The sequence below is a fragment of the Chroicocephalus ridibundus genome, chromosome 3, assembly GCF_963924245.1.
Source record: "Chroicocephalus ridibundus chromosome 3, bChrRid1.1, whole genome shotgun sequence".
Lineage (NCBI taxonomy): Eukaryota > Metazoa > Chordata > Aves > Charadriiformes > Laridae > Chroicocephalus > Chroicocephalus ridibundus.
The window spans coordinates 96,086,178-96,107,212 of NC_086286.1; the positions used below are offsets into that span (position 1 = coordinate 96,086,178).

A 21,035-nucleotide genomic window follows, 5' to 3' on the forward strand; every position below is an offset into this window, starting at 1 on the left:
ACCACCCTCATGGTGAAGAACTTCTTCCTAACGTCCAGTCTGAATCATCCCATCTCTAGTTTTAATCCATTCCCTCTAGTCCTACCATTACATGACATCCTAAAAAGTCCCTCACCAGCTTTCTTGTAGGCCCCCTTAAGATACTGGTAGGCCACTATAAGGTCTCCTTGGAGCCTTCTTTTCTCCAGACTGAACAACCCCAACTCTCTCAGTCTGTCCTCATAGGAGAGGTGCTCCAGCCCTCTGATCATCCTCGTGGCCCTTCTCTGGACACATTCCAGCATGTCCATATGTTTCTTGTAGTAGGGGCTCCAGAATTGGACGCAGTACTCCAGGTGAGGTCTCACGAGAGTGGAGTAGAGGGGGAGAATCACCTCTCTCGACCTGCTGGCTACCCTTCTCCTGATGCAGCCCAGGATACGATTGGTTTTCTGGGCTGCTAGTGCACACTGACAGCTCATGTTGAGCCTCTTGTCCACCAGCACCCCCAAGCCCTTTTCTTCAGGGCTGCTCTCAAGCCAGTCACTGCCCAGCCTATATTGGTGCTTGGGATTGCCTCGACCCAGATGGAGGACCTTGCACTTGGTCTTGTTGAACTTCATGAGGTTGGCATGGGCCCACCTCTCCAGCCCGTCAGGGTCCCTCTGGATGGCATCCCTTCCCTCCAGTGTGTCAGCTGCCCCACGCAGCTTGGTGTTGTCGGCAAACTTGCTGAGGGTGCACTCTATGCCACTGTCCATGTTGCTGATGAAGATGTTAAACAAGACCAGTCCCAGTATTGATCCTTGAGGGACTCCACTCGTCACTGGCCTCCACTTGGATGTGGACCCATTGACAGCCACTCTTTGGGTGCATCCGTCAAGCCAGTTCCTTATCCACTGAATTGTCAGTCCACCAAAGCCATATTTTATCAGCCTGGAGACCAGGATGTCATGTGGTACAGTGTCAAAAGCTTTGCTCAGGTCCAGGTAAATGACGTCAGTTGCTCTCCCCTTGTCTATTGATGTTGTGACCTCCTCATAGAAGGCCACCAGGTTTGTCAGGCACGATTTGCCCTTGGTGAAGCTGTGTTGATTGCACCCAATCACCTCTTCATTATTCTTCTGCCTCAGCAGTGCCTCCAGGAGGATCTGCTCCATAATCTTACCAGGCACAGAGGTGAGACTGACGTAGGCATTCAACTTGGGTAGTGAAAGCCAAGTTTTGGTTTCTGACCTGAGACAGACCGAGGGGGTATTTAAACCTGAACGCTTCTTGTCCTATTGTTTGTATTGTACAAAAAGGTTTTTGGTGCAGCCAATCCATTCTGAAACTCCTGAGCTAAGGGACAGATCTGGAAGTTGCACTTCGAAAAGCACATTCCTGCGTTTCAGCAGTTGAGGTGTGACAGGGTGAGCAGAGGGTTTGTGAACCATGTGGAGGTTTGGACTGTTGGAGGTCTGCTACTGGTTTCAGTGTTGGTACATGTACCCACTGGCAGAAAGTGGTGTACTTAAAGGGTTAGTAGCAGCTGATCATGGAAGTTTAAAGTTTTATTCATATCTAAAACTCTATCAGCCACCTAAACCCTTGAGGGTTAAAAGGGAGAGTCTTATGATGGTGGTGGTTGATGTTCTTTGTATCTGCATTCCTAGATTACTCTGAGGAGGATAATGTGAAGTCATTCACTGAAGATTATGGCATTGCATGAAAGGAATGTAACATCGGGCCATAAATTAACAGAAACAGGAAAAGTTCATTCTCAGCTTTGGTTTGTTAATCCAACTGTTTGCGTATATAACTCTTTGCACCAAGAACTTGTACTGCATAAATGTACCTTTTATAATAACAGAACCAACCATAGCCAAGTACGTTTTTGCAAAGAAAAGTTCCTCCTTCTCTTTTAAATTCAGGTGTGTAGAAAAGAAGTTATACATTATTCTCTAAGACTTTATTTGCCTGTAACACTTCATGCTGAATAAAACAGGACGGTAGTGTAATCTTGATCAGCATTAGTCCAACAGATTCCTTTCCTGTGTAAACATTTGAAATTTAAAAGAAGCACGAGTTGGAGCGCAAGTGTAGATGGGTTTAGTTGCATTTTTAGCATACTCACTGGTCAAGGTGAGCCCAAGCCATCCTAATGTGACGTGCTTGACATAATCCAAGGGGATTAGTTATTAATACATTTGAAAAATAAATTCTGGTCTTGCTCCAGTGTTTTTCTTCAATGACAGATGTTGAAAATTAAAGCTTTTGTGGCAAGTTGATTATAAACTTTCTATAAGTCTAAGCAACCGAGAGCTGTTCTTGGAGCTGTCAAGATACGTTCTAATAGCTCTAATTTTTAGCTGACTGTGAAAGCTGTATTTATCCACTGGGGATTTTCTCTGCTAATAAACATCAGAAAAGTTTTTTTGGATAGGAAACCATTTCATAGGTGTCCTCTTGTCCCCATTTCTGTTCCTTTTCTGTAACTTCTGGACAATTATTTCCGCTCATCAGGAGCGTAATGCAGTTACACTGCTCGTTTGCATCTGTAGAAGGCTGTGTGTGGGTGGCACTTAGAGTAACTATTTCTGACTTATACTGGAAATTTTGGGGTGAAGGTGGCGAAGGATAATACTTTTAAGTTCCCAGTGCCTGAAGGGTTTCTTCTCTCTTTGTGCCCTCTTCCTACCTGTCTCTGATCTCTTGCGTGAGGCTGTGTTTTATCTGTTCCAAACTGGGGCTCACTCCATTTTTTCCTCTCACAGGACTTTCTAGTATGTGCGTCCTTTGGGGTGTCGGTGTTGACATCTGTGTTTCTCAAGCAGTTTGGTGCTTCCACAATGGCTTGACTAGGACATTTATGCTGGTAAACCCTCTCCCCTTCCTTAGGTGGTCAGCCTCCGTAGGACTGAATTGTTTCTCTCGCTAACACAGTGGATGTTTTTCCCTTGTGCGTATTAGTCTCTTCTAGCTTCTGCTTCTGGAAAGCTGGGAGGAAAGACCTTTTCACGCTGATGAGAATACAGGTTAAGAGAAATTTGGAAGTGTAACATCAACAGGATTCAGATTCATGGCTTTGTCGGTATGATGTCAGCATTTTATCCAATAGATCAGAGTATTTAACTACAAACTGTGGGAACAAGCAAGTCTCTAACTACCTTGAGGCTGATGTTTAGCCTCATTCTGTTCCCTCATGCCATAAGCCTGGTCATACCCAGGGAAAGGGGAGGCTGTTGGAAATAAGTGAAGAATGGGACTTGAGTAGGTGCATTGCCCCTGTCTGTATGTGTGCGAAAGTTAATGCATTTGCTGCACATGAACTCTAGTTTTGTTCATCAAATGTTGCTGTTAAGGTTTTACGTCGTAGTGCTATGAAGAAAGAAGCATTTTCTAAATTACTTTAGCATGTGGTGTTGTTAACGAAGTTGCTTTCTGCACACTTCTAGTGGATGTGTTGCTTAATGTAGCATCCCGCAGTTCTCTTGGATCTAGCACTAATTTCTGGTAATGTTCAAGTACCTTTGGGACAAGAGTAATCAATGCATTGCACAACCTCATAGGTAAAAAAAGTGTAAGCTGAAGCCTTGCAGACTCTCCTGCAGTGTCTGGGGCTTGTGTAGTTCATCGTGGAGCACACTAAGTAAAAATAGTCTTGTGGTAAGACGCTGTGGTTTTTTTTGATCTACTGGAGATGACGGACAAGCATTATGATTGTGCTAATTATTCTGAGAGTCTTTATGTCCCAGTTGTGTTTTTGAGCTCTGTACAAGAAAAAGAGTGATGGGAAGAGAAAAATGGCCTTCTCTGTATTTGCAAGGGGGTTGGGATGGGTGCTGTATCCTGGCTATGGGCAAACAGAACCGATTCCTGCATTGATTTACCTGACCATGAGATCAGAAATATGCAGGTAAACTTGTAGCATGTGAGGTGTGCGTCGCTGGACCAACATAAGGATCAGACTTCAAGTCCCAGCCTTTCTTCAAGAATACAATGTGGTATAAAATACATTCCCCAGAAGTATAACTTCAGAGCAAATTACATGTCCTGAATAAAGGACGTAAGAAATGTGAGTTAGGGAACAGTTTGCAAAATACAGGACAAAAGCATCCTAGAAATTCTTGGAGGATGTTTGGGCAGAGTTTTGTGTTTGAAGATGGTTCTGGCCAGCCCAAACATATGTTCACTCCTATGTGCAGGGATCTCGGACATGGACCACCCACTGCCTGTAGCATGTCCCCTGTGCCAGAGGCTTGTTCTCACTGCGGCAGTACTTCGCCTTCCCTTTGTATATAGAGAATGAGGCTGAATAAGTTGTGTACTATAGGTAGTTTATTCACCCCGTTAAAGCTAAGTAAATGTTCTTTGCTAAGCTTGGGTTCTGGCATGTTATGCTCTCTTGAGTAGTGCTTCTCCCAAATAACCACAAGAAGGAGTTATTGCCATTTGGGGCTGTTTTCTTGTCCAATATACAATCTCTATCTTGTGTTGACCCAGTATGTGGTCTTTGTATTTATCTGAAATGGAAAACCACCGATTTAAGCATTCTGCATTGAGAACTGACACAATGATGCATATTTATGAAGACAGGCTGGGAGAGTTGGGGTTGTTCAGCCTGGAGAAGAGAAGGCTCCTGGGAGACCTTATAGCAGCCTTCTGGTACCTAAAGGGGGGCCTACAGGAAAGATGGGGAGGGACTCTTTATCAGGGAGTGTAGTGATAGGATAAGGGGTAATGATTTTAAACTGAAAGAGGGGAGACTTAGATTAGATATTAGGAAGAAATTCCGTACTGTGAAGGTGGTGAGACACTGGAGCAAGTTGCCCAGAGAAGCTGTGGATGCCCCATCCCTGGAAGTGTTCAAGGCCAGGCTGGATGTGGCTTTGAGCAGCCTGGTCTAGTGGGAGGTGTCCCTGCCCGTGGCAGGGGGGTTGGAATTAGATGAACTTTAAAAGTCCCTTCTAACCCAAACTATTCTATGCAGGGCTTCAGGCCTGTCACCTGTTCCACTCCACAGTGGAGCAGCAACTGGCACAGCGCTCAGCTCTGCCAACGAGTACAGTAATGCTCTGAGCCACGTGCGCGTCACCCACTTCTACCAGCTGATACAAAAGGACAGTTGAGCCTACTGCAGCTTCCTTTCTGGCCAGTCCTTAAGGTTTGTGGACTTCACAGTGACACTGAAACACAGAGTAAACACCACTGTGTTGTTCGCTGATTCTATAGCACAGTATAAACAGCGCTGATATCCCCCCGTAGCCTTCACTTGTGGCTGATGCTGGCTGGTTGACAGAGAAGATGTGTTTATCAAAGACATCCTCATTTCATGTTCGCATACAGAACTGGTTTAAGTACCTTCAAAACGTGTCAGGAGTGCAAGTTGTTAAATAATATATTTCGAATATATACTTTTCTGTTAATAAGCCTGACTTACTGCATTTCTTCTGCTTTTGTTATGTGCTCATAACTGAGATTTTAGAACTGTCATGTGTGTATTCTTCTCCTACAGATTGGTTTACTTTAGTTCCCCTTATTGTGTTCTTTCCATGCTCTACTCTTTTTAATCTCTGTCTTTGGTTTTTTCCGAATAATCTGGTTCTATCTTGCATGTCTGTCCATCCATCCATATACACAGGGGTTCTCTATGTCCCTTTTCCTCCAGAATGATCATGTGAATAAATTCCTTCTCTGTCTTAAAGGCTTAACTAGGAGGATTCTGGGGATTTTGCTTTTCTGAAGTGATGCTCAATCTCAGATTTATTGTATGGTTGGTTTTGGTTGTGTAATCTGTACGTTTCTTAAGATAATAAATGAGAAGTCGTTATGCCTATCTCTGGTGGGGAAATTTAACTACTTCATTATAGGTTCTGAATACTTATGCTACCTTAGCAGTTAACCTTTATCTCCTGTAATTGAGAGACAGATGCATTCAGGAGTAATGTGTCACTTTAAACACATTCAAAGTTTTAAATGACTGTACCAGAAAAGGACACCATTTTAATAATGGCTGTTAAAAGCTATCTGACTTCTTCCAGACAGTCCTAATAATGAGAACTATGTGATCTGAACTACTGAACTTCTGGAATTACAATAACTTCTGTTCATGTGTGTGATACAGATTCCTGGAAATCTGAGGAGCAGTCTTTGGCGGCCGAAGAATGCAATTCTCCCTGGAGGTGTGGGTATCTTGCATGAAGGGGACTGAAGCAGGATCAGCTGGTATCGAAGAAGTAAGTTCTTGTTTTTTCTCCAGATATATTTCTACTGAGGTGCACTGTAGTATCTGTTCACCTAGATGGATTAAAAACTGATTAAAATCCCTAATGATCAGGCAATGCGGAGAGACTCTTGGGAGGAGGCTCAAGAAAATGCACTACCTGTTGTTCATACTTTTACCAATAGTTTTGACATCTCATTCCAAAACATCCAGACGTTTTGATCTCATTTGGTATGTAATTGCAACTCCTTGTCTGCAACTGCCTGCTCGGTGCAGGGGGAGCCTACTTTTTCAGGCATTTTAGAGCGAGTTCAAATGCAGTTGGGAAATCGAATTCATCGGCAACAGTTGGAGATACTCATGCTGTATCATAACAGCTGTGAACTTGAGTTCATTTAAGTAATGTGTGCTTAATCTTCCTGTGCTGTCAGTGACAGGAAGAGGAGGAATATTTTTTTTTCCCATATTTAATGATGATCTTAAGGTTTTTGACAAGCGAATTTGAAAATGTATGCTACAAAGCAAGTCAGGAAACAATTGCCACAAGTTAAGGTTTTTTTTCAAGTTCTATGCAGTTTTGAATTTGCATTTTTATCTGTTGGTATCCCAGTGTTATTCTAATATGATTAAGAACTAATTTACCTGTCTGAGTTTACATATCAGCTCACATCTGTATGGGAGGTGATGGAAAATACAGAGGCCCTATTTTTGAGTTCTAGCAGCGCTTGGAAAATTTTGGTTTAGTTGCCTTTTTTTTTGTGCTTTTTGTGTTGTTTTTATTTTTTTTTCTTTATCACCAATAATCCATTCATCTGGCTTGGAAATTTCGGGAGGGTGAGAGGAAAAACAGTTGAATTTTTTTCAACTGAGCAGTGCTTAAGCGCCACCAGTTTGCCTCTTTCTCCTTCTGTGACATGAGCTGTAAGTTCATGCAGATGCTGAAAAGTTGGAATGTTGTTCCATTTTTCTTACCGTTATTTGTTCAAAATCGTATCAAGATGAGCATGTATCAAGCCCTGTTGATTGGTATTCGTGTCTTGGACACTTTCTGCCTGAACACCTCTGTAAGAATACTGTACAAATTAAAAAACAGAGCAGTAAAGATAACTGATTGCATTCTCTTGCCTAACAGTCCATACTGTGTGATAAAATGCCTCACAGTTTTAGGTTGACCTTGCCTTGACTTTCGTACAGATATAATCCCTTTGATGTCTTCTAAAGGCGGAAAGGAAGCCATACATGGAGTGGAATTGCACATTGTTGCTGACATAATGTCCTTCATCTAATTAATTCAGAGTAGTAGGATCTATAGTCTCCCTGCTTTTTCCCCCTTTAAATTGTAGATATTAGGCTGGTACATTTACAGATGAAAGGCTCATCTCTGTTTCATGACTAGGTGTAATTAAGCTGGGATCTCTTAACTCTGCGATCAGAGATTTGCATCTAAGCAACATTTTATGTTGTGGTTTTTGTTTGTTTTTTTTTTTTAATGGTACATAGAGTTTTGCAAGGTGACTATTTGTGGTATTCTTAGCTGGCTTGTGATAAGCAAGATGGAAGTTGCCAGAAGAGGAACTCTTTTTTTCTTTTTTTTTTTTTTTTCCTTTTTCCAAAAGTGTTATATGAAACTTCTTACCCTCCTGTGCTGCGGCGGACCTCAGGTGGGGATGTCAGTACCTCCTGGTATTGGCAACTTTGTGAAGTTGGGCACCTTACTGAGAGTTTCATAGCTTGTCATGGTGGCTCTGCTAAGGAGAGGTCGAGTGGATCCCGTGGCTCTGGCGTGGTATATAGATGCCAAGTGCTAGGAATTCCTGGAATGTAGAGTTGTGCAGCACTGATAAAGTTTGCTTTGTTTCCTTAGTGACTCGACCCATTGAGAAAATGTGGTTCCCTAGGAAGCTTTAATAGCTCAAAGTTGGTATTGAACAAAGGGAAAGGCCCCAACATAATTCTGCTTGTTTTCACCTGCTGCCTGAAAGATTAATTTTCTCAACCTTAGTATAGAAAATATAACCCTGACTTTTGGAAGTGATTTATAGAGATCCTTCACACTTATCAGTTTGAGTAAATACGCCGCAGGCTTCTGCGTTCCGGCTACGGTCTTTTCATAACCTACTCGGTTTACAGTGTGGTAATTTCATTTAGGGGCAAGAAAGTTTCAAGGAAAAAAACACCTTCTAATTAGAGTGATATAATCACTCTGCTTGCCTGCTGCGGTTTCATATGACTTCAGAAAAATAGTTGAGTGATTAATCTTTAATTTTCCCCATCATTAACTTAATAAGGAAACGGGAGATAGAATGAAAAACAAACAGCAGAACTGTACAACCGGGACAATATTATGCCAGATCTTTTTGGCTTTTTCGTTTGGTGAGAAATGCCATTCTGCCAACTACGTGAAGTGTAGCAGCAACTGGTTAGCTCAGATAATTTGTAGAAATCTTCTAACAGGTTTGAAATTTATTGAAGCCTTTGCAGAGCTTGCTACGCAACTTCCTCCGTCTTCCCCACAGTCCCCTGTGGGTTGGGTGGTTTTTTTCCACAGTTTTATTTGGAAGCAAATGTTGCATAAACTAACTTCTAACATCACATAATTCCCTCGCATTCACTTTTCTGTGGGGAAGGAAGACATCCCAGACACTGTAGTGAAATAGCCTTAGAAAGGGTTTGGTTCTATTTTCGCGCCAGTTGCTATCTTTAGTCACTGCGCTGATAAGCGAACTTAGTTGTGGAGTGGTGCGTTTTTTGTAATGAATGTGACAGGATTGCTCTGGTCTCTGGGAGAACAAAACAAATGCAATAGTGGAAGCAAGTTGCTCTTTTCGTACATCTTTATTTTTACTGGCTGTAAAATAGGCAACGTAATTCTAGAAGCTTGAACAGAAAATACGCCTGTCTGTTTGCAAATGTTCTTCTGGAAGCGGTACTTTATTTCATTTGTAAATACTTCTGAAAACATTCCCGTGTACATCTGTGGGCAGCCACACAGCAACAGAAGTTGCAGCGATCTTAACTAACCTGCGCGGAGGCCTCTGCATGTTAATAATATAAAGTAAACAGCTGAGGAATGTGTATTGCTGTTGACAGTGAGCGACTGTAAACATCCTCGACTGGAAGCTGTGAAGCAGCAGATGGGGCTTTCAGTCGGATGTTTGCAGCTGCCAACTGCCACAGACGTCAAGAAATGTTTGACACCTAAAGCATAGTTGTCTGTTTAAAACTTCTGTTCTATTTGGTTTATCACAGACATATGAATTTAGGCCAAACTTTTCTATGTACTGCTTAATCTTTCTTGTGATGTCTGTGTCTGAATATCTATAAGTCATCCAGTCTCTGGTAGGGGAAAAAAAGGCAAAAATGGAATCAATTAGGTTATAGCTTTAACTACAAACTCAATTCTGAGGTTTTACAGGTGAGTTTCCATGCAGCTTGCTTGGCCGTGCAGGTTGCTTGGCTTCATTTCTAAACTCTGCTGAAGTTTTTACAAGATTATTACGCATGTTTAGCATCTCTGCGAAGGTTCATTTACAGTTTGAAATCCTAGGCCTTGTAGGAAGCAATCACTTACAGGAGTTCTGGAAACTCAAAATGCACCAATTATAGCAACCATGGAAAAAAAATTATAAAATAATTTTTCCTGGAAGAGGCCCAACCCTGTAAAATGCGAGGGAGGTCAGGGAGATTTCGTGCAACTGGGTTCACCTCTGACGTATCGCGGCATCTCAGCTGTTTGAGGTTCAGCGATCCTCCCCCTTCTCCCTTCCCTTTCATTCTCCTTCCCTCCTCCCTTTCACAAAAAGAGGAGGAAACGGCTGAAAGCTGATTCATACTTTTCTAGAAGTCAGTTGAGACAACGTCAAGGCTCCAGTCCTGCCAACTAGTTTTATGTGTGGGTGGACCCCTGTGCTTAAATATGACCCCAGGACATAGAGAACCGTTTTTGTGATTGAGATGGTATTTAATGATGATTGCTATCATACCAGAAAAAGAGCAGCGAGGTTGTAGCACGTAACTGATTGAAGCTGATACAGAAAGCACTAGCGTATTCACTCTTGAGAGAAGATATGCATCTTGTTGGTATGTATGTTAATATCTGTACCTTTGGTAAAGAGAGTTTTGTTGTTAACTTGTTTTTTCTTGTCATCGGTATCCTTGTTTCTCAAATATGTATGCATTTTCATATAAAAGTATGAGGGGGCATAATCTAAACATTAATCTGTCCCTTTGCATTTCACTTCAGATACCGATAACCTAAGACTCTCTGGAGTTTCTGATTTTTTTTTTTTTTTTAAAGGAGCTAATATCCTGGTCAGAGACCTTATTATTGACATGTAGGTAGCTAAAGCAGTATCTGCAACGTTAAGAAAGTGTGCTCTATATTTGAGGAAGCTTCAGTAATCCATGCTTTGCAAACGGCTTTCAGTGTAGATTTGTACATGTGCCATAGATTCAGATTATATTGTATTTCAGTAGTGCTTGAAGCCTCCTGTTAGGATTTGCACAGTAGATCATCTTGCGCGCTTCACCGTCTGTAGTAAGCTATGAACTCTCCCAACAAGGGATTACAATTTAATTCAAGAGCAGTGGCATCAAAGTGGAATCCAGATGACGTGGGCAGGGGACAAACAGGAAGAGTGAGAGGAAAACCAGGGGGGCAGAGGGATGGGTTTGGAAGAAACTGTTTGTGTGGGTAGGTGGCTTTGAGTTGTTTGCTTAATTAAAATGGAGGAGGACAGAAGACATATGTTCTTAGCCAGTTACTTGTCCGGCTTTAAATATCTTGAAAGATGATGGTTTGGTTGGATGGTACGTGGATTTGAAGTCAGGACAGACACTCATGAAGCTGTGTTTTCAGGTTGATCTTTTTGTTTTGTAAGTACAGCTGAGGGAGCAGGTGAAACAGGTAGAGATTTGCAAAAACCTTTTCTTGTAAACTTAAGAAACTCTGAAAAGCTTGTAGTGAACTCAGAGGAAGGAGAGCCAATATGAACACAACATTTGATTTACAAGTACTGCAGATTTAGCAATATACTGACTGAGTTCAGGCCCAAGGTAGGTGTCAGAGGTAGGGCTTACATGCATTGTAGAAGTAGCAGAATTTTCTGTGAGAATCTGCAGCAAAAAAAGAAATGGAAATTACTGATAACAGATTATATTTGTGAATGACAGGGGTGGGTATTACTGTTAACAAAACAGGACAATAAGAGATGTGGTTCAACAAATAACAAGATTTTAGGCGAGTGCTTTTGCAGCCTTTCTGGGCTTAAAACTGGCTTTATTGACAACCCAGAGAATTTCCTGTGACCTTGTAATGAAATTCATGGAAGTTGGACGCACTTGAGAAACACTATCTAGGCAGAGGATTCTTGATATAGTCTAATCATCTGGAAAGCTTCGCTATATGTTTGAAGAAGAGGATTGAGCAATAGGAGAGAACTTGCGTAGGCAGAGTATTTAATATGAAAAGCAATAAGTACCTCCTGTGAAGATTTGCATATTGATAATATTTGTGCTTTGGCAGGAAATTCTTTCAATGCCCATTCTATTACTCTTCTTCCTGAATTACGTACTGTCTCAAAGTTCAGTGTGTTTCCTCTTGGAAAATGCAGTAGTATGTTGGGACTGTTTGCTGCAGCCTCTAATCTCACTACATCCACACAAGGAGTTTTCTTCCAGAAAAACAGCTTCAGACATGTAACCCACTCTTCTGCCAGCTGCCTCTTAAAACCTGTGAGGGCTAAACTTGAGAAGAATGTTAGAGCAGTGGTCCTTAATTCCTCTCTACTGGCTTTGTGTTACCCTAAACTCTGGTGTATGTGGTTGTAGGTGATACTTGCTGAGGTCACTGTCTCACTTGGAAGGCAGGGTCTTGCTTTCGGGCCCTGGCTTCCAGATTTGGGTAGGTCAAGTCGAGCCTTCTTCACCCCCCTAGTGAATTAATGGATGTATTCTTAAAAAAGCTGCTTCCCTCCCTGTCCCTGTTGGAAAGGGAAGAGCCGCTCTCATCTGCGGGGACCTGGTTTTGACTCTGCAGAAGTTCTGTCTGCCGGCCTGGAAGAAGGGAAGGAAAAGGGGAAAGCTGACCCGTGCTACTTACCCATGCAAGCTGTTTATGGAAATCATCTTCAAAATGATGGGGCAGCTGTTGGAAAAGGCACAATCCATCTGCCTACATATGCACTTGTTATGAAGAGAATACAGTTGATGATATGAATGGAAAGCTTTCAGTACTGAGCTGCTGTTCCTACTCAAGCCACACTCAAAACCATAAATTGTTCAGATATGTGCTTTAACTCTTTGCTTGAAAAGTGACAGTATTAAATAGCCATGCTTCTTGGGAAGTTTTCTTTGTTAATGATATGCGAAATAGGCATTATACAATGTGCTTGTTTTGTTTAAAAACACAGTAAAAGAAGACGATCTAATCCTGTAGCTCTACAACAAATCTGAATTGGGAAGGATGACTCTCTTGAGTTGAATTTGGCTCATAACTCTTTTCCCTTTAAGCAGTAATTTATAGGCCAAGATGCATGAAATCCCCCCCCCTTTTTTTTTTGTACTGCTGTATACAGGCCGTTATGTTTTTTTTCCTAAAGCTTCAAACAGTTATTATGAAACAAATAAACGAACAAAGGATATGAGAAGGAAGCCACGTGCTTTGCAGTGACATAGTGTTTTTCCAGATGATGGCTTGAGGCATCTTTTTAGCTGTGGATGTAAACGTAGCTTTTATTTAACAACACTTCTCTTGATTTAATATGGATAGCCAGCATTTTGCTCCGATTCAGCCTTCCTGTCACTGGCGCTTGATTTTTCTTGCGAGTAAATTGGAGATATTTTCGGTAACTTTCTGTCTTGTGTTGCTGAAGATTTTTTTCTTCCCCCCTCCCTTGTATGCCCTTTGATTGAATACGTACCTCCTTTGATAATGCAGAGTATAGAAAACTAACTCCAGAGCTTCTGCCTATAGCAAAGCAAGAATATCAGTGGAAAAGAGGGATATTGCTCAGAGACTTTTTTCCCCAGTGTCTTCGGGGCATCCAGGTGTATTTCAGTCAATAGTTGGTCTTTCAGCGTCTGCCTGGAGGAGTTCTGAGTGGTTCTGTCCTCTTCATTGTACTTCTCTCTTTTTTTTCTCTTCTCTTTTTTTTTTTTCCTTATTCTTACCTTGTGTAAGGGCAGAGAATTTGCTTTTAGCACTCAAGGATGCTGTGCAGAGATCTCTTGTCTCTTTGCTTTCACCAGATCACTCATCTCTTTGCCCTCCTCCCTTGACCCACCTTTATTCATTAGATGCAACTTCTTGCTTTTGTCTTCAAGGCCATCACAGCTTGTACATGTATTAACTGCCACATCCAGTTGTCCTGTAATGCCATTCTCCATTACTGTCTTGAACTTTTTCTATTTTTTTCAAACTTTTTTTGCTCAATTTCAGAAATAAAAGTCAACAACCTTTCTAGCTACTTAACTGTAGTAAAAGCTTTGGGAAGAGTTTGTGCGCTCTTCTGAAGGCCATAGGCTGTTAAGAGATCTTCTTACAATAATGTTTATAGTACTTTTTTCCCTTGCCCTCATCACCTTCTGTATACTTTGAGAGTAGGATTAATATTTTCTTATTGCAGTGTTGATTTTGCAGAGTTGATAGCTGCTTTTCTGATATGTGTTGCCATTTCTGTCTGCTTTATTCTGTGAAGAATGGTGAAAAATTTTATTTCCTCCAGAAAGATTTTCACCATTCTGCATAGAAATGTGTATATCCTTTATGTTCCTTTATATATATATTTTTATATATGCTTGAAACTAATTGTATTAAGAAATTCTACGATACAAGGCTAATATACTCTGCTGTGTATTTGTGTGTGTGTACATATGTATACATACACACAAACATATGTCAGCAAAGCCAGAGATAATATGGTATGAAGAAGGGAAGAAAGAGGCAAAGGAGGCTGTGCAAGTGGCTCAGTTTTTTTCACCCGTTGCCTAGCTGTGCATGCTGAGCAGAGTAAACCAGCCTTGTGTTCTAGAATTTCTTAATACAATTAAGTTCCAAGCACTCTAGCTGTGTTTTACTTACAACATTATTCCATGGAATATATGCTTATCTGAAGCTCTTGCTCTAAAATTACTGATTTAAAAAAAAAAATAACATTAAGCAACTGAATATTTAGTCCGTTTACATCAAGAACAAATGCTGCTGTTCCTTTAGAGCAAGGATCTTATTAGTGTGTCAGCAATTTAGCGTATGGATGCTAGAATGAGCCATGAAGTTCCCCTGTTTTGATTGTTGAAAGCTATGTAACCTTAAAGCCTTTCCACATATCTGGTGCAATTCTAGAATTCATAGCAATGATTAATTCTATGGCTATAAATGCTTGCCGTCGACACCCTGAAATGTTTTCAAAACATATGGAAGGGTTTTTAACAGCTTAAACTAAACAGTGGTGAAATAATGGAAAGCCTGTTTGAGACACATTTACAACAGTACTTACTATCTCCTTGAAAATAGTACCTGCTATGAGGGGTTTTGGTCTCCCCCATTGTGGGAGAGCATCTGTCATTTGTTTCAGTGGCCAGTCCAGCCCAAACCACGACATGTATAAATAGTGATGTCCTTCAAGCCGTAATCGGAGCTTCTAAGTAATGCATACAAAGCAGTGAAGGGAAAGAAACTAGCATAGGCTTGTAGACTTACAGGGCAAAACTCAACTAGAAGCAGTGGGGAAGAGGGTATAAAGCAACGGCAAAGGTATAAAACGGCTCTGCAGAGCTTGTTAGGTGAGACCCAGGGCTGAGACCGTGCAGATGTACAGCTCTTTGACCAAAGGTGGCCCTGGAAATGGTATAGAAGCTATTTGGCAGGTGACAGAAATATGGGTATCTCTGAGTCAGTTAAGTACCTCAAAAATGGTAACTTGAGCAATTAAGCATTTTTACAAAGAGAAAAAATAGGAATTGCATACTGAAAGCAAATACAGTGGTGTCTTAATGTGGAAAAGCACTAGAAATGCAATTTCTCTGTCCAGCAGTGGCTTTGTATTGTTATCGTTACTTCTAAATACTCTGTGAGGATCTAATTATTCATGAAAGTTGGTAAGAAATACCTGTGGAAAAGATTCGCCTTTCTGAACTTACTGCACCTGTGGTATAGTTAAATATCATAGAATCATAGAATAGTTTGGTTGGAAGGGACTATTAAAGATCATCTAGTTCAACGTCCCTGCAATGATCAGGGACATCTTCAACTAGATCAGGTTGCCCAAAGCCCTGTCCAACCTGACCTTGAATGTTTCCAGAGATGGGGTATCTACCATCTCTCTGGGCAACCTGTGCCAGTGTTTTACCACCATCATTGTAAAAAAAATTTCTTCCCTATATCTAGTCTGAATCTACCCTCTTTTATTTTAAAACCATGACCCCTTGTCCTGTTGCTACAGGCCCTACTAAAAAGTTTGTCGACGACTTTCTTATAAGCCCCCTTTAGGTATTGAAAGGCTGCAGTAAGGTGTCCCTGGAGCCTTCTCTTCTCCAGCTGAACAACTCCAACTCTCTGAACCTGTCCTCACGGGAGAGGTGCTCCATCCCTCTGGACCCGCTTCAACAGGTCCATGTCTTTCCTGTGCTGAGGGCTCCAGAGCTGGATGCAGTACTCCCGGTGGAGTCTCACGAGAGCAGAGTAGAGGGGCAGCATCACCTCCCTCAACCTGCTGGCCCTGCTTCTTTTGATGCAGCCCAGGATACGGTTGGCTTTCAGGGCTGTGAGTGCACATTGCTGGCTCATGTCACCAACGTGCTTCTCATCCACCAGCACCCTCAAGTCCTTTTTGGCAAAGCTGCTCTTGATCCCTTCATCCCCCAGCCTGTTATTGATAGCGGGTGTTGCTCTGACCCAGGTGCAGGACCCTGCACTTGGCCTTGTTAAACCTCATGAAGTTCACACAGGCCCACTTCTCAAGCTTGTCCAGGTTCCTCTGGATGGCATCCCATCCCTCAGGCGTGTCAACTGCACTGTTCAGCTTGGTGTCATCCACAAACTTGCTGAGCTTGCACTTGGTCCCACTGTCTGTGTCATTGATGAAGATATTAAACAGTGCTGGTCCCAATATGGACCGTTCAGTGACACCACTTGTCACCAGTCTCCATCTGGACATTGAGACGTTGATCACTACCCTCTGGATGCAACCATCCAACCAATTCCTTATCCACTGAACAGACCATCCATCAAATCCATACCTCTCCAATTTAGAGAGAAGGATGTTGTGGGGGACCGTGTCCAAGCAGGGCTATTTTAAGCTTACCTTCATGAAGAAGGTGAGACCCTTTTATGAGGCAACTTATATGATTTATTTTAGATACGTATTCAGGAATGGTATGACTTGTCCCCAGTTGTCATGCTTATTTCTCTCCTTTATCTTCAAAGTCAGTCTAGGATAACTAGCTCAGGTGTGGGTATCTTGGCTTATAGAAGTCTGCATGTGGTCAGATGAATACCATCCTTTACTCTCAAAGGAGGAAATTCAAAAGGTAGAAGGCTTTTGAACGAAACAAGGTGAAAGATGAAATATGAACAGAAAAAGCAGAGTGCTTTGGTATGGCTTCCAAAAATCTTACTATTTGTGGAAGAGCCCACAATCAAGGGAGGTAGTCAAAGATAAAATGGCTGAGAACAGAGGTGGAAACAGCTATTAAAAATACTTTCTCTTCCTCCTGCCACCAGAAGTCCCTAAATAGATGTCTGTCAGCTTTTATTCCATGAATATAAATTAGCAGATAATGAAGCAGTGTATAAAATTAGTAAGAAAATGACATGGATGGAGGGAGGACAGCTGGACAGTTGGAGGAAGAAAGATTTTATTAGAAACAAAAATAACTTTAATGTTGGTGCTCTGTGACCAGGTAGAAGTCATAGAGCAGTGCTTAAAGACAAAAATACTTGGTGAGTTTATCAGGCATATGGTTCAAAAGCTGGATTTTAGTCAGATACAAAGGTTGATGGCATTCTTTCCACTTTAGCAAGCCAGGAAGATGTTTAACAACAGCTATTAAAATATGACATAACCTAGAAGATGCCAATAACTTGTATCAAGTTATACAGTTAGAGTTAGAGAGGACTAATATGAGAAACTGTGTACTGCTAATCTAAAAGTACTCCAGATTACAGATAGAAACTAATTTGTGTCAGGGTTTAACTGGGTGAGTAGAGTGTATGACTGTTTATAGGTTGTCAGCTTGACATAATTTTGGACAAAGTGCTGAAAAAGGAGTTGGACCAAAGTAGGTAAGTGGACTAAATCATGCTGGGAAGTGCAACTGATCTACCGTGTCATCGTTTTATTTTATTTTCAAGTCAGACATTTTAGCAGCCTTATACAAAAGCCTAGCCTTTATGATGTGTTTCGGGATATTTGATTTGGCAACCCAAACATCACAATGGGGAAAAAAAAAGTAAATATTAACATAGTAAAAAGTCTGGATGCAGTGTATCAGAAGGATTAAAAATTGTTGAACAGATTTTAAAACCATAATTATCAATGGAGAATTACTATGGAGTGGTATGTTTCCCTGGGGTGGAGAGAGGTAGGCATTGATTCTCTGTCTTCGCTTGGTTTATTTTTTTGTTGTTGGTTCATCTGGAAGAAACCAGAGGTATTCCTGGTCACTTAACAAGCTAATTAAATATTGGAAATGTACAATGAAGATGGGAACAGGTTCATATAGCAGTCTACTTGTATCTCTTAGGAAGCAAGTCGGTACTGTTCTTCTTGAATGTAACCAAAATATATATACACATTTAGAAATCATAAATTTTGGCTATGTTTATACTTGGTTTTTGTCTTTGAAAAATTGATTGATTGGATAATGGCTTGAAGGAGTTTTAAGAATATGTGCTTTTAAAAGGCAAAAGAAAGAATTGCATGAAATGCTATGCCTCCAGGATGAATATATGTTATAACAGTGAGGCATTAGAAAATTGACACTGTGTAAGCCTGGGTGGTATTTTGTACTTTTCTCCAGCAGTATGTGCTTTGCGGATAGTTGGACCCTGGCTATGACCTAGTACGTAGCTTCTGTGTTTGAAAAGGGAAGGCAAGGTTGCTGGCCTGTTGCAAGGTAGTGGGCAGTGTTAGCAGATAAGGGGAATAGAGGGAGGCTTGAAGAAGGAATGTCTTTCTCAGCAAAAAAAAACCACCCCAAAACAACAAAAAAAAAATAGGAAAATGAGCAAAAGCAAGCTAGTAAAGCTGAAAACGTGGAATGGACAAACATGGGAGAAACAGTGCCAAAACCTTGTAAACAAGCACTGCAGATAATGCCTTTGAAATACTTTTTCCCCCCCCCCCCCCCCCCACTCTGGGTTTTGAGTCAAGCAGTTGGGCATGACTCTTTCAGGCGAAATATGTCATCAGTGTACCTCTGATGTGTCTGATCAAAAGCATTCCTGCGTGCCCCAGTGACAGGGTGGAAGCAGAGCACTGACCAGCCCCGTGGGGAGGGAAGGTGGGAACAACTGTCTGGGAGGGATCAGCCTTTAACTAAAGGTGTCTTAAACAGTTGTAACTTTGTTTTTTTGAGAGACTGGGTGCTAAATGTCTTCTGAAAATCAGGTCTTTAGAATTTATCTCCATGCAGTCAGCAAAGAATGTTGATTTTTGTCATAAAATCTAGTTGTGCTTTTTTGACTCCTAAAGAGGATCTTTAGGGCCATCTTACAGCTTGTGTTAGATGGTATTTTGGAAAGGAATAGAACCTGGCTATATAAAAATAACAGGTTAAAAGTGTCATTTGAGAGTTCAGAGTTGTCTGGACTCAGACCTGAAGTAGCTGAGCTATGGATTACCTCTAACACTTCAGGATACACCACCATTGTGAGCTGAGGTTAATAGATCAAATTCCTAAGTTAGTCTGTCTCTGATTCATCCTTTAAGTGTTGTTCCAGGTCTGCAAATTAAGCCAGGCTCTCTACAGCAACTAATGTTTCTACTTCTCCCAGCATACTGAACAAGTAAATAAGTCTAGCAAAATCCAAATGCAATTTGGCAAGCCAGGATACTGTTGCAAATACTTGCCAGAATTGCATTGCCAAAAGCTCTTCTCTGTTTTCAGTAGATTTGGAGTGAAATCAGACAAGATCTCAGCGCTCTCTCCATGGGAACCTTGTGACTCTCTTAAACGTTCCTACTACTGTGTGGACTGCGTGTAATGAGTGTAGCCGTAGGAGCACTGGGTGCAGGGTGGTTTCCTTGCACAGCGTCCCTCTCCCTGGGTGGAATCATTCAGATGCTTGTTAAATAAATGGGAAAGGAGAACCATGTGTGCTCGTAAATGTTACAGTGATGGGACAATACTGTCTCCAGTTTTTAAAAGTTAGTAGCTGTTCTGTCCAAGTCTGGCCTTGGTGAAGGTCTAATTTCTGTGGACAGAATGCAGTCAGGAGGGCTTCTGGGTTAACAAATGCCAGAAGATAAAAGAACTAAAGAATAATGGAAAGAAGTCTACGCTAATACCCTCCAGTTAATTATTTTGTTTTTCCTTTAAATTTCTTGTGGTGCTGGTAGTAGCACAATACAGATTAGATGCTACTGTCTCAAGTTTAGACTGTTTGCTAGCAGTAGGGAGCAAATGGTTTGGGGCGTTAGTTAAGCTTTCTGTGTATATATGATGATATGGAAAATAGTATTTTTACGCTTTGTTCAAATGGTAAGCAGGTAAAGAAAGAGAAATAGATGATGGCAAACAATAGCATTGGGGGAAGAATAAATTGCAGTCTAAAGAGAGCAAGAAAACTGCTATGGAATTTGAAAGTTGTCACAGGTCTTGTTTCCTCTCCTATTTTTTTTTTTTTTTTTTAAATTTTGTATTCCTGACCTGACAGAGTAGAATATTCAGGCTGTAGCAAGATGCTGGTATGGCCAGAAATGATGCCTAAGATGGATGTTCGAAGCAATTTAGATCCCAAAAATTAGACAGCATCTCCCTCTGGAGGCCTTCAAAGGCATCTGTCTGTGCAGGGAACTTTGTACTTATTTTAGGAAGACTGCATTATTAAGTCCCTAAACCTTGTTATTATCCTGGATACTCTAGTCACTTCTACCCCACCCTTCATGTTCAGTAAAAACACGATATATGGCAGAACCAGACTGGTCACTGACGGAATGGGAGAACTAACCTGTTCTGTATGAGTGGGTTTTATGCACCATACTAAAGAAAACTTGTTTCAGGCAGTTCATGCAGGCAGGTTACATAGAAGACTTTGGCAAAAAGGTTCTAGTGAATAATGGATCTAGGCAAGAAATTACATTTGGCTGCTGCTTTAGAAGATGGGACCCTAAAGAAGCGACTGCAAAGGCCAAATCTCTTACGTAGCACCAAAACCCCATTAATGAATAGCCTAAGACTGTTCTACAAGTGGTAGCTATCTTGTCAGTTGGCAAAAGAACAAAGGATGCATTCTGTTCATGACCGATGAAAAACATCTGAGTTTTATACTTCTGCACCAAGTTTCTATACTTGCTTTCTTCTTAGTCAGTGAAGACTTAGTAGAGTCAGTGGGCCCTGGATAGCAATTCATCTGAGCAGCCCTCTGGTCACCTGCCTAAACCTAGTGCCAATTAGCATCTCTAAAACATTGGTAAAAATTGCATACTGCTGAGGAATACAACCTGATACCTGCAGGGTTTACAACAGAGGTGACTGGAAGTGAGGTGGGAACTCCCAGGATGTTTAAACTGACAGCAGATGCCTATGTCTAGGTACCTGAATTACAGCCAAAGTATCTGCTGTAGGATAAGATGAATCTTTGCATAGCTTTTTTTGACTGTAGGGGAAATGTATGTGTCTTTATATGGTT

At 41.3% G+C, this 21,035-nt stretch overlaps 1 long non-coding RNA gene across 1 annotated transcript in view; it reads left to right on the forward strand.

The window, feature by feature from the left end:
• Positions 1–21,035, forward strand: part of LOC134513461 (uncharacterized) — a 40,529-nt gene that overhangs the window by 3,554 nt on the left and 15,940 nt on the right. Inside the window, exon 2 of the long non-coding RNA XR_010070433.1 lies at positions 6,086–6,197. This is a non-coding gene — a long non-coding RNA (uncharacterized LOC134513461). The remainder of the gene's footprint in view (positions 1–6,085; positions 6,198–21,035) is intronic.